The following is a 14,608-nucleotide window of genomic DNA, read 5'->3' on the forward strand; positions in this document are numbered from 1 at the left end:
GTGTTTTCGAATCAATTTGCCTTTGAAACTTCGAAACTGAATCAAAACTTTAGTTTTTGTCTTTTCTATTACAAAATAAACATTCTCAAATCAAGATATATTTACTTAAGAAGCAAAATGACAAACATTTTTTTTCTGAAAATGCATCCAAATGTTACGCTTTTGCTTGAAAAGAGAAAAACAAATGCCAAAAGCTCAAAAACTAATCTTGTTTTCCTTTTGAATTAACCTTTATTGTTCTGTATATTATTATTTATCTTTTATATTTCTTCCCCAGAAAAAAAAGACTTATTTTATGTTAATTTGCTTCTCAAGTAAATTGATCCTGATTTAAGAATGTTTATATATTTGTACTGGAAAACAACACGAAGATCTTGAGAAATTCATTTTTTGAGTGTGAATTACAAAGCAAATTGAGACAAAATAATTACATTTAATATGCCTTTTTTAATTGCCAACCAAACAAAAAATTATTGTGTAGCAAGGTATAAAATTATTGAATGAAAAAGTTACATGAATTTCTATAGCAGCCAAATTCTTATTCTCAGAGCTAAAATATTTTATTGGCTAGAATTTCACACCCATACATTTAATGACATTTAAAGCCCACCCATGTTTCTTTTCCGTTTTTATCTCGAAAACAAAATAATGCACCTTTAATTTCTTTTAATTTCTTGTGCCAACAGCTAATATTTATAAAACACAAGGCAGAAAGTGTCACTAAAAATAGTTTCATTCAGGGTGTCTGAAACTGGGCTGTGCCAGATAGTTAGATAAAGAGAATATAGATAGAGAATATGCCACCCACATCCACACATTCACAAAGTTTGGATCCTCAGAATTCTTATGCACAGAAATTAGAAAACATTTTATTACTAAGACCTATTCACTAAAAACAACATAATCCCCTGGAAAAGTATAAATAAAAAAATAAATGAAACCTATAATTAGTGTACAAGGCTACATAGAGAGAGATGTATTTACATTTATGTACATGCTGTTTTCCACACAGTTCTCATTCTGCCAGCATCACTCCTACACTCATAAGCTCTAGCTGACTCATATGTATATACACAGTTACATAGATGGCACTGGCCACCTTTGGAAGCCGAGCTGTCAATCAGATGCACTTCAGAGGAATTGTTCTAGGTACCAAACTTTATTTCTCAGAAATAAAGAAAGATGACACTTAAGGAATAGTTCAGCCAAAAATGAAAATTTGTTCAAGCCATCCAAGATGAATATTAGTTTCTTCATCAGATTTGGAGAAATGTAGCATTCCATCAGTTGCTCACCAATGGATGTGAATGGGTGCTGTCAGAATGAGAAAACAGCTGATAAAAACATCACGATATAGTCCACAAGTAATCCACACCACTCCAGTCCATCAATTAACATCCTGTGAAGTAAAAAGCTGTGTGTTTATAAGCCGTTTTACCTTGAAACCAGTGTTGGGCATGTTACTTTAAAAAAATAATTATAGTTACTAGTTACTTCTCACAAATAGTAACTGAGTTACATCATTATAAAAGTAACTAATTACCAAGGAAAGTAACTATTGTGTAACTTTAATTTTTTTTTTTTTAAATATGTCAAATAACTTGGATTCCCCCATATTAAATATGTTAAATGAATAAAATTTAAATGAAATGAATTACATTTTTAGTTAACTTAATAGACTAATATATCTAAAATATTATTTTTAAGCTTTATATAACTTTTTACATTTCTGAAAGTACATTTAGTATCAGTCAATCAAGCATTATAATATGACGTTATGAAAATTTAGTGTTAAACTTTAGCAACTACAACTTTAGTAATTAGAATAACCATGTATGAATGCATATTTGTCATGGGGGGGAACTAAAAATAATACACTGCAAAAAATGCTTTTTTTTACTTAGATTTTTTTGTCTTGTTTCCAGCCAAAATATCTAAAAATTCTTAAGTCAAAATTAAGTGAGTTTTTGCTTGAAGCAAGCAAAATAACCTGCCGATTGGGTAAGCAAAATAATATAGTTTTGTGCAAGAAGTAAGATTATTTTGCTTGTTCTAACCAAAACGTAATATTTTTAATTTTTACTTATTTTTTCTGAAAACAAGATTTTTTTTTACTTGTCTAGAAAATCCCTCTTGATTTAAGAATTTTTAGATATTTTGGCTGGAAACAAGACAAAAAAATCAAAGTAAGAAAAGCATTTTTGCACTGTACTGATAAGATAACAAAACTACTATGAATTCTACTACTAATAACAATATAAAACGCACTAAGGATTAATGAGCTGCTGGGTTCATGAATATTAATGACGTTGTCTGCATTCCCTCAAACTGATTTGCTGAAATCAAAACAGGGACGATAATGCGTGAGCGCCAGCCAATGAGCTTGCATCCGGTGTAGACAGGGTGTAAGACTCCATTGCTCTGTATATCTTTCTTTGCATGTGTGTGAGAGAAAGCGACGACTAACCGTGTTTTTTCAGTTTACAGTTCGTCAAATAGGCTAGGTACGCTGCGCATCCATTCAGATGAACTGGAAAATAAAATTATAATGATATTGTAATAAATTATAGTAACGCCAAATTTTATTGCAAGTAACGGCTTGTTTGACTATTCGTTACTGAAAAATATAACGCTGTTTATTTCCGTCACTGGCTGAAATACAAGTCTATCTCCAAAATCAGCCACATATTTGTTTAGAGCTGTTTTGGCTTGTAAACGGTGCTTGATCTGTGCAGATGTCTCTCTTGATTCAGACCAGACAACTTTTTTTTTTTTGCTGGAGGAAGCGTTATTATGGATTATGGACTTGTATTTTAGTGAAAAACATCTTAATGATGGATTTGTTTCTTACAAACACACAGCTTTTGGCTTCACAAAATTGTTAATTGATGGACTGGATTACTTGTGGATTATTGTATCAGCTGTTTGGACTCTCATTCTGACGGCACCCATTCACTGCAGAGGATCCATTGGTGAGCAAGTGATTTCAACAAGAGACTATATTGTTCGTTTCTCTAGAACAGACATCATGTAGTGTTTCAATGGACATACACTGATATTTAGGAATATTACACAATCATATGACCTCAGAAATGCTGTTATATAAATCTATTTTTTTCCTTTCCCTGTCACTTCCAGTTGTCGGCTACATGCTGCTTCCGCTGAACTTTCTGTTCCCTGCCAGTCCAGTTGTAGAGACACTGGTTACATGCCAACATGCTTTTCGACCGGTTAATAATGAATTATGTTCATTGGGAAAAAGTGGATCGCTCCAAAAAGACGAACATGCTTTTGTCTGTCACATATCTCTGTGAATACTGAAAGATGCTTTCATACGAGGCTTGGGAACGATTTCCACTGGATGTGGTTTGGAAGCGAGCCAGTTGCTTGTGATCAACCGTTTGCATTCATGATAAAGTCGTGGTTGTAGCTGTATTTTTGTGCTGTTCTTTTAACAAAAACTTCTTTTGTTTTATTTTCTCTCACTGAAAACATGGTGATGCTGCTTGGCGAAATCCCAGCCAAATCCTCCTCTCGCATCTGCCCGCTGCAAACTATAATGACCTCCATACTTGCACATGCCCGGAGGACATTATGAAACATATTAGTGGTTAAATTATGAGACTGGACAAGGGGACACGGAGCAGCTGACAGCACATTAGATCAGACGAAACAAGATTGATGATGCTTTCATAGGCCGGCGCAATAAATGATTCAATGAATGGCAAATGTGAGAAGGAGAGAGACCCACACTAACCTGACATGTTGTTACTTCAGTGTAAAAGATTTGGGTGAATAATGAGTAGACACTTGGGATCAGGCTCCCATCAGGTCTGTCACATTATGTACGGTCTGATTTCACACTGGTGCATGTTGTGGCCTATGGGAGCTTATTTTCACCACCACCACCACCACAAAAAAAAGGTAACTGTAACTTTTTCCAAGCAATTGCAATGAAAGTCTGAATTTTGAGATAAACAAATGACCGTACCTCAGAATTCTGAGAGAAAAAGACAGATGCAAATTAAAAAGTCTAATATAAAATGTTTGAATTTTGAGATGCAAACTCAGAATTCAGAGAAAAGTCAGAATTGCAAGTTGCAAATTCGAAATTCTGACAAAAAAGTCAACGGTTTGAGATAAATTCGGAGAAAAACGTTAGAATTTTATGATGTTAAATGAAAATTCAAAGCTTATTTTTTAGATGCAAACTCAAACATTTTGAGGGAAAAATCTGAAAAATTCATAGCAAAAAAAGTCAGAATTGCAAGACCTAAACTGAGAATTCTGAGAAAAAAGTCAAAATTTCAAGATGTAAACTATAGAATTCTACAGAATAAGTCGGAATTTCTAGAAATAAACTATAAAATTCTATGCAATGAAGCCAGAATTCCAAAAAGTAAACTAATTCTACTGAATAAATTAAGAATTCCAAAAAGTAAACTATAGAATTCTAAAGAATAAAGGCATAATTCCTAGAAATAAACTATAGAATTCTATAAAATAAAGTCAGACTTCCAAGAAGTAAACTAATTCTATTGAATAAAGTCAGAATTCTAAAAAGTAAACTATAGAATTCTACAGAATCAAGTCAGAATTCCAAGTAAAGTAATTCTATGGAAGAAAGTCAGAATTCCAAAAAGTAAACTACAGAATTCCTAGAAATAAACTATAGAATTCTATGTAATGAAGCCAGAGTTTCAAGAATTAAACTAATTCTACTGAATAAATTAAGTATTCCAAAAAGTAAACTATAGAATTCTAAAGAATAAAGGCATAATTCCTAGAAATAAACTACAGAATAAAGTCAGAATTCTAGAAATAAAATAGAAATGTAATAAAGTCAGAATTCCAAGAAGTAAACTAATTCTATGGAATAGAGTCAGAATTCTAGAAATAAACATAAAGTAAACTATAGAATTCTACAAAATAAAGAATCAGAATTCCTAGAAATAAACTATAGAATTCTACAGAATAAAGTCAAAATTCCAAGAAGTAAACTAATTATATGGAATAAAGTCAGAATTCCATGAAATAAACTCTAGAATTCTATGGAATAAAGTCAGAATTTCAAGAAGTAAACTCAAAATTCTTAGAAAAGGATTATAAATTTTAAGATGCAAACTGAAAATTCTGAGGAAAAAAAGGCGTAAACTCAGAATTCAGGGGGAAAAAAAGTCAGAATTTTGAAATGTAAACTCACAGTTACAAGTTTATAACTTACAACTGTAAGGGGAAAAAAAGTCAGAATTAAAGTGACAAATACTTTTTTTATATTTTTATTCCATGGAGGAAATAAGCTGCTTATCTCAGTTTTGAATCAATGGTTTGGTATGTTTTCAGTACAGCAGATGAAAACAAAAACATGAAACCTTCCCCTTTTTTAAACAGCAGTTTACTGCACAAACTATGCCTGTTTTTAAATGACAAAATCTGTCAATATTGCTCTAACACACTCTTTATGCTGCAGTGTATGGTGCTGTTTTGAATCGGATCTGTAGACTTTTAGAAGTAAATATTTTACAATATTTGTTTTAGAATTATTGCATTCCCATTTAAGATGGAAAATCATATGTTGGGCATCTTTACTTTTGTTTATCTGTAGTTAAATCACAAATACAGACAAACCCCATGAAGGCCTGATGTGAAGCTCTGCTTCCTAAACAATCAACAGAGAGAAAATAGCTACTTAATCATATAAATGCAAAACATTTTCACATATTCAGAAAAGTAACAGGCTGTTAAAGTAAATGTGAAATGAAAATGAACCTTGACTGGAATAATAATAATAGTTTTCATTTCAAGAACATTTTGTTCTGGTCACACAGAGAATAAATTAGTCCACAGAGATCTAAAACTACTAGTTTGTATTTCATAATGTAGAGATGCCCGTCATATGATTTTCTGTCTCAAGCACAGGATATTGAAAGTCTGACTAGCAAATAACATTCGTGAATTCCAATGTCTAGTATATTAAAGTAGTCCTTTCCGAAGTCACATTGGCAAAACATACCTAGAAGAGTTTGTCTAGAAACGTACAGCCTTGTCTGAACATTTAAAAAGACTGAAAAACGGAGGCTACATTAATGGTTGCACAGTTATTCAGGCAGAAGGAATATAACAGCAACAGTTTCCTGTAAAGCTGCTTTGAAATTATATACATTGTGACAATTGATATACAAAATGATACATTTGATTCTTTCATGAACCGAAAGTTCAAAAGAATAGCTTTTGAAAAATTCTAAATGCCTTCTGACATCAAATAAAAGCATTATTTTTTTTTTTAAATTAAACTTTTGAATTGCAGCATATTATTTAAAAATTTAAAAAGCTTATGTATAAGATGTGCACATGATATGGGTCATTCCTGCTGTACAGCATCTCATGTACAACAGCAAATACAGAATATTCAATAAATCTCATTATCCCTTCAATAATCTCACCACAGTCAGGAGCCAAAAAACTGTCATGCATGAGGTTCTTTAACATCTGCAGATGAAGATGACCCGACAGCAGTGGCTATAAGAGGTTCGACAAGGTTATGTGAACGAGAGACGCTGCAGATAAATGGATGTGGTTTGTAAGTTACTACTGCACAATTTGTAGCAATAGCCAAGAATACATTGTAATTTTTCTTTTATGCCAAAAATCATTAGGATATTAAGATCATGTTTCATGAAGAACTTACCCTACCATAAATATCAAAACTTTATTTTTGATTAGTAATATGCATTGCTAAGAAGTTCATTTGTACAACTTTAAAGGCGATTTTCTCAATATTTTGATTTTTTTTGCACCCTCAGATTCCAGATTTCCAAATAGTGGTATCTCGGCCAAATATTGTCCTATCCTAACAAACCATACATCAGTTGAAAGCTTATTTATTCAGCTTTCAGATGATGTATAAATCTCAATTTCAAAAAAATTGGTTTTGTGGTCCAGGGTCACATGTTTGCATTAAAACAATGGCTTTTTTTGTTGTTTTGTTTTACAAAAACAATGCAATGTAAATGGCATTCAAAAACACTTTAGTCTTGCTAATTTAATAGCTAGCATCTTATAGTTTACACTTTATGCAATATTTGACAAATGTGAATTTAAAGATGTTCAAAAGTTATATTTTCCTCATTTGAAGCATTCTACAGTCTGTTGTAAACGACAACAACTTCATTCAAACATTTTCCTCTAAATACTTAAGACTATAATACATTACAGAAATTTGTCCATCTTTAGGCTATTATATAATTTAAAGTGTAGTTTTTCGTAACAGATTTTCATATTTAAAGACCAGAACAATACATACAAAGGTTTGAAATGTCAAAATTAAAAAAGAATTGTTGAAAGTTTTGCATCTTTCAAACCCACGACATAAAAGTAACCATTAATGAAACTTATATGCAACTTTACATAATTTTGAAGCCATTGCGTTTAATTTTTATAGTTAAAACAGGTATTCCGCTAAAACAACAGACTCGGATGAGTTTAAACTCTTTACATAATAAAAACATGCATTTTCACAAATGTGACCCTGGACCACAAAACCACTCTTAAGTATCACGGGAATATTTGTAGCAATGGGCAAAAACACACTGTATGAATCAAAATGATCAATTTTTCTTTTATGCCAAATGTCATTAGGATATTAAGTACAGATCATGTTCCATGAACATATTTTGTGAATTTCCTACTGTAAATATATTAAAACTTTATTTTTGATTAGTAATATGCATTGCTAAGAATTTCATTTGGACAACTTTAAAGGGGATTTTTCTCAGTATTTTGATTTTTTGCTGATTCCTGAGATTCCAGATTTCCAACTACTTGTATCTTGGCCAAATATTGTCCTAACAAACCATATATCAATGGAAAACTTATTTATTCAGCTTTTAGCGGATGTATAAATCTCAATTTTAAAACATTGACCCTTATGACTGGTTTTGTGGTCCGGGGTCACATATACGCATCACAAGAGAATGATATTTTTTTCTGAACCATTAAATGTCATTTTCATCACATTTCAAAGTTCTGTTTTACAAAAACAATGTTATGTGAATAACATTCACATTAAACTCTTTAGCCTTGCTAATTTAATAGCTAGCATCTTATATATCTAAATATATGTTAACACTTCGCAGTATTTGACAAATGTGAATTTAAAGATGTTGATAAGTTATATTTTCCTCATTTTGAAGAATTCCACACTGCATTCAAACATTTTCCTCTAAATACTTAAGACTATAATACATTACAGAAATTTGTCCATCTTTAGGCTATTAATTTAAAGTTTTTGTAACAGATTTTCATATTTAAAAAGCAAAACAATACATACAAATGTTTGAAACGACAAAATTAAAAATAATTGTTAAAAGTTTTGCACCTTTCAAACCTAGGACATAAAAGTAACCATTAATAAAACTTCTATGCAACTTTACATAATTTTGAAGCCATTGCATTTCATTTTTACAGTTAGCAGGTATTCTGTTAAAACAACGACTCCGATGAGTTTAAACTCTTTACATAATAAAAACATGCATTTTCACAAACGTGACCCTGGACCACAAAACCAGTCTTAAATTGCACAGGAATATTTGTAGCAATAGGCAAAAATACATTGTATGACTCAAACTGATCGATTTTTCTTTTATGCCAGAAATCATTAGGATATTAAGTAAAGATCATGTTGCATGAAGATATTTTGTGAATTTCCTACTGTAAATACATTAAAACTTAGTTTTTGATTAATAATATGCACTGCTAAGAAATTAATTTGGACAACTTTAAATGCAATTTTCTCAATATTTTGATTTTTTTTTGCACTGCATTTTCCAGGTTTTCAAATAGTTGTATCTCAAATATTATCCTGTCCGAACAAAGCATACATCAGTGGAAAGCTTATTTATTCAGCTTTCCGATGATGCATGAACCTCAATTTTAAAAAAGTGACCCTTATGGTTTTGTGGTCCAGGGTCACGTATATCAAATAAACTCGCAAACACTGTACATGATGAATGAACTCGGTCATTCTAGATTATTCTAAATACAATCTCGCCATCTAGTGTTCATACAGCTATCTGCAAGCTTGAATATAAAGATGCATCTTATTAAAAGAAATTTGCTTTCATATATTAAAACTAAAGGCTATATAGGAACGTATAACAATATTAAAAAAAAAAATAATAATAATAATACTAATACTTAAGTACTAAAAGTACTAATAACCTTAAAAGCATTTGAATGCATTTAAGTTTGAAGTAATCACAAGTTTACACTAAAATTTATCTGCAACTAAAAGCTAATGGATAAATACAAAAAAAAAAAAAAAATGCAAGTTCATAATAACCATACCCACCTTTTTTTTTTTCCCCCAATTTTAAAAGGTGGAGAAAAATGTCAAACCTTGACTAGCAGCATTAAACCTAATAAATCCCATTCACCTATAATAAACTTAACGCTGGTCTTGTTTTAATACAAAAACAGACCAGTCAACACCATTACAGTTGGAAAAACTTCACTGCAGTGAAGAAAAAGTAGAGTTTGTCAGCTTAAGGCGAGACACTGCAGGTGAATAGGGTATTAAAAAAAAAACCTAATAGTTACTGCCTTACTTACCCAGTTGACTGATTACATTGACGATTGCAATTTCTTTTGTTTTTATTTCAAGTTTTTACAGAGGGAATTTTCAGGCATCTTATTTTTGTCACTCTACATTTCAGAAAATACTAAAACAATTTATTTTTCACAATTTTCAGTGGAATAAAACATATAAATCAAGCACATTATATACACGAACAAATCCCTCTGTGAAAAACTTCAGGATATAGACGGGAATAAAAATGCGAAGTCTGGCGTGTAAGCACTACTGAAGTGGAGATTTATAGCTCAATGTAATAGAAAAAACTCATTTTGAGAAGAACGCCTTTAAAAAAGTAATTGTGATCTACTGACACAAATAGATAAATTGCTATAAAAGAAACACTTAAGAGTCTTTTGGGCGTTTTCTTTCCGTTAGTCTGAGAGGGAAAAAAAAAAGAAAAAAAAAAGCTCAATTTCAAACTTAACAGGTGCAAGAAAAAAAAAAAAAAACCCACACACATTGTTTTTGCCTGCAGTGTCTCCGCTTAAATTATTAAAATACTTCACACAAACAAATGTGCATTTAAAACTTTTATTGCGATGATCAAATTCTAAAACAAACAGGGGAAAACACAAATGTTCAAATGCATTAAAGAACACAAAAGCAGCTGAACAATTTCCCATGCTCTTCACAGGCCGGGACAAGTGCAATACTTCCAGCGCAGAGCATTGCGGCCGATCCCAACCTGCAAAGAAAGGGATGCTGGAATGTGACGGGAAGCGGAGACTCCTCACCGTTACGGTCAGTTTTGCATGGATTTGCACAGCACTAATACGAACGCTGACTGCAAACCAGCAAAACTAACCAGGACAGTGTGCACAAGAAAGCGTGACGGTCAAGCCCTCTCCGCGTCGCTCACATCTAGAAGTACTTGAAGTGCTCACATTGCAGTAGATACGCATTTCACAAAACTACCTGCACTATAAGCACTTTAATACTGCTGGAACCAAAGTGAGAGTTCTACAGCGCACAGCCAGGACAAACAGGGGGGGTTAACCTGAAAAGAAACGCACACGCAACGCTAAAGCAGAAACGCTCAAAGCGAGAAGCACAGGAAAGGATGGGGAAGCAGGCCACCATCAGTTTTGCATAGATTTGCACAACTCAATATTTCTTGTAGTGCAACTATGCAAAACTAGCAGAGAACTGCATGAAATGAAAGAATGGGAGGGGGGGGACAGCCACAGCAGGATTTGCCAGCCCCTTATGCCAGAAGGGGCACTTAGGGCAGTAGGTGCTAGTCTATTTCACTATCTGCACTAAATGCACCTTAGCATAAGCAGTAGATCACGTCGCCGCTCGTGTGCGCGCTCATGTCAAAGTAGAGCTTGAAGTGCCTCCACTGCAGTAGATTTTACAGAACTACCTGCACTGTAAGCACTTTGACACTACGCTGACATGGAGATGACAAGCTCACGGTCGTGAGGAACCAAGCAGATCCACCTTTGGGACGGCGTTAGCATTGTTTCACGCCACTGAACCCTGGTTTGTGGTTTTTCTGAAAAGAGTGGGAAAAGGTATGTTATTACACATGGTTTCATTCAGTTTTAGGATATTAATATTAATAGTATTTTTAAGTGTATTAACATTTAGGGACAAAAGTCCCACGTGCTACTGGAAATGTAGCAAACCCAAGAATTTAAAGTAAAACAGATCTGATAAGCGAAGTACACAACCGGCGTTCTACGACGCATGCGCACTCGCGCAAAACGCGAGGACACCCCTCCCCCATGAGTTGCACCAATATGGCGCCGAAGAGTCCGCAGTAGTTGCGTTGGAGAAACAAACTAAAAACAAGGGCAAAGTCGAGTGTTCACGGCTTTGCTCGTTGTTTGGGTTGGAACTTGCAAAGCTAGTCGGTAAAATAAAGTACTCTACAACTCCGCGAAAACGCGTGGAACGCACGCTAACACACGTTCGACAACACCAGCCCCAGTTGTCCGTGCTAAATTTGGTTTTGACGCCGCATTTCAGTTTACTCAAACGTCAGAGTCGATCAGTCTACATTAAGAGACTTTGTGTTTACGCCAAAGCCCTTTGAAGTTCCATTTTTAAATGTAACCGGCCCAGCGCGTTCCAACGCACATGCGTTCGAATTCCAAAATCGAATTCTAAACTTCGCGGGAAATCGCTTATTCTGTATTCGCTGCCCAACACAAACGCGCCACGAAGTGCGGCCCCGCCGAAATATTCAAGTGTAACTCTTGTGTTCAAATGTGTAACGTTACGTTTCAAACTGAACGCCAACTAGCCTAGCAGCGTTGCTAACACGGCCTGCAACTGCCCCATGTGCTGTCGCTTTGTTCTGGTGGCAAGCGAACTCAAGCGCTAGCGTTCACAAAGCACTGCGAATAACTGGTATTTTGGAGCGCTCGGCTCATGAAAAGTTCTCGAGGAACGGTTCGGAACGCTTTTTAACGCGCCGATAGAATGTAAACGGTGACTGGAGCCAGCACTTGTTTGGCACTGCAGCAGCCTGGCGCACGCTTTTCAAATCTCCCTCATTCTCTGAACTATGGTGGGCTACCACGCGTCTCTTACTACAGTGTTTTTAGCCCAAACTGCTTCTCGAAGCAGTCGCGTTAGCCTTAGGATGCGATAAAGCGAACGCTTTAAGAACGCGCATAGACTTCGTCAAGTGAATCGCCCGAAAAAGGCAACAACAGGTTTCACGTCAATAACCCGCGTAGTAAGACATTGGTTTGTAGAATCCACCATCTTCACTCACTTGTACACACTTACCGTTTACTGTCAACGCTCCGGGCAAATCGTCGAAACTAAACGTTGAACTTCTAGCGCCGACGGTGGAAATACACCATCAACACGCGTCGCATCCGAGCACGCTGTAGGTAGCGTTACAAAAGCGTAGTAAAATTGCGAAAGTGGCGCGAACGCTCTCAGCTTTTAACCATGTGGTGAATGAAGGGCGGCTCCCGTTGAACGTAAATATCCACAAGCCCAACTCCTTCATTAGCATGCACAAACTACTTCCGATCTTTACCGTCCGTCCGCCAATCCAGCAAGCGCTACTACAATGAAAAATGGTCACAACTGTAAACAACTATGTGGGTCAACATCTCGGGCAGATGCGAGCAGTCCGGAGCCTTTAAATCTCGCACGTCAAAACAGCATCTTCTATCTTGCGCGGGAATGTTCTTGAAAAGTAGGAAATGTATATTTCGGGAATTTTTAATATAAGCGTTACGCGCTATTGCACTGTTTTATCGAAATGAACAATTGATCAAAATTCACATTTTGTGCATAATCATGCTTTTCTGCGTTTCCCGTCAATATTTTCCTTTTAGGTGTAATATAGTTAGCTAAAGAAAGTTAAAAATGCGTAAACATGATAAAGGAAAGGTTTTAGAAAAACGAGTTGTATGTATATTTTAAATTACTTTTGTTTAGTAAAATATAGTTATGTAAGTTTTGGTATAAGTAAAATAAATTGAATATAGTTAACTAAAAGAAAGTTAAAATACATAAAATGATCAAAAGGAAGGTTTGTAACTTACACAACTAAAATCTACTTAAAATACATTAAAATTAAAAGGAAGCTAGTTATTTATAACTGATATTTTAGTTAAATATAGATATATTTACGTTTTTGTAAAATAACTACAATACAGCAAACTAAACTAGTTAAAAATACATAAAAATGAAAAAGGGAAGGTTTATAACATACATGACTTATGTTTACTAATATATATATATATATATATATATATATATATATATTTATAAAAACTCATTGAAAGAACAGTTATAGAATGTTTTTAATCTTTGATATTACTAACATCACAAATGTTAAATATATTTACTTTTTTTATTTAGTTGCTTATATTTACATGAGATTTCATTGCTAACTTGTTTTTAGGCTGCCGTATGTTATTTTTTTTTTTAGTTATATAAATATTGTATTATGTAAACAAGTTTCAGAATTACAAACTGATGTAATACTTTAAAAATATACTTTAGTTTTCAAGTTTGTTAAATACATATTTTGCTTTTTGTGATAAAGTAATCGAAAGAAAATTGATATAATTTCTTTGTATGATATTTACCTAAATGTTAATGCATGGTATGGTTGCTTATATTTGCGTGAGATTTCATTGTTTTTAGGCTGCTGTGTATTGCATAGTTAGGTGACAATCATTTTTCATCATCATCATTTCATTGTTTAAAGTTATATCAGTGTTGTGTTATGTAAACAGATTAAAACATATTTTCCTGAGTTTCAGCTATGTTTTAGAATTACAAACTGATGTGATAGTTTTAGAGCATAATATACTTTTGTTTTTATGTTTGTTAGATCCATTCAGAAAAAGTCATTTATAAATAAAAGTTTTATTATAACCACATTCATTTTTAGTCCTTGTCTGTTGATTTGTTCTAAATGCTAATGCTGATTTGAATCATGATCTGTTCACTGTATGATTTCTCAAAGTTGTAAATAAAACTATGATTGTTGGAGAAGTATTACAAGAAAATACTATTTTTAAAATACTACAAAATATAGAAACTAAAGTACTATAACATTTCATGTCTAATTCTATTTCTTTGAATTTCTTTGAATTTCTTTGAGTGAAACATGTTTCAAAGTCATTTTCTTTTAGTGTGAACAGAATGAGAAAAAAAAACAAACATTGAAAAACAAAAATTAAGTTTTGATATATTTATGGTAGAAAATGTACAAAATATCTTCATGGAACATTATGGATCTTTACTTAATATCCAAATGATTTTTTGGATTAACGAAAAAGAAAAATCGATTTTGACCCATACAGTGTATTGTTGGCTGTTCCTACAAATATACCCGTGCTACTTAAGACTGGTTTTGCGGTCCAGGGTTGCATTTTTGTTAGTATTTTTTAAACATTTACACAGCTTGTTAACTCACTTTGCTGGTTATGAAAGCATTGCTCTAATCCTGAAAAAAAAAAACATGAAAAGTGCTTGAAAATCTATAGTGTT

General features: G+C 33.3%; 1 long non-coding RNA gene across 1 annotated transcript; it reads right to left on the bottom strand.

The window, feature by feature from the left end:
• Positions 1 to 9,705: 9,705 nt before the first annotated feature.
• On the bottom strand, positions 9,706 to 13,297 carry LOC127171369 (uncharacterized). Its single transcript, XR_007828504.1, has 3 exons — positions 12,377 to 13,297; positions 10,904 to 11,132; positions 9,706 to 10,319 (listed from the first exon to the last, which is right to left on the bottom strand). It is a non-coding gene; the product is annotated as an uncharacterized LOC127171369 (long non-coding RNA).
• Between the last annotated feature and the right edge of the window lie 1,311 nt (positions 13,298 to 14,608).

The sequence above is a fragment of the Labeo rohita genome, chromosome 9 (assembly GCF_022985175.1).
Source record: "Labeo rohita strain BAU-BD-2019 chromosome 9, IGBB_LRoh.1.0, whole genome shotgun sequence".
NCBI classification, from domain to species: Eukaryota; Metazoa; Chordata; class Actinopteri; order Cypriniformes; family Cyprinidae; genus Labeo; species Labeo rohita.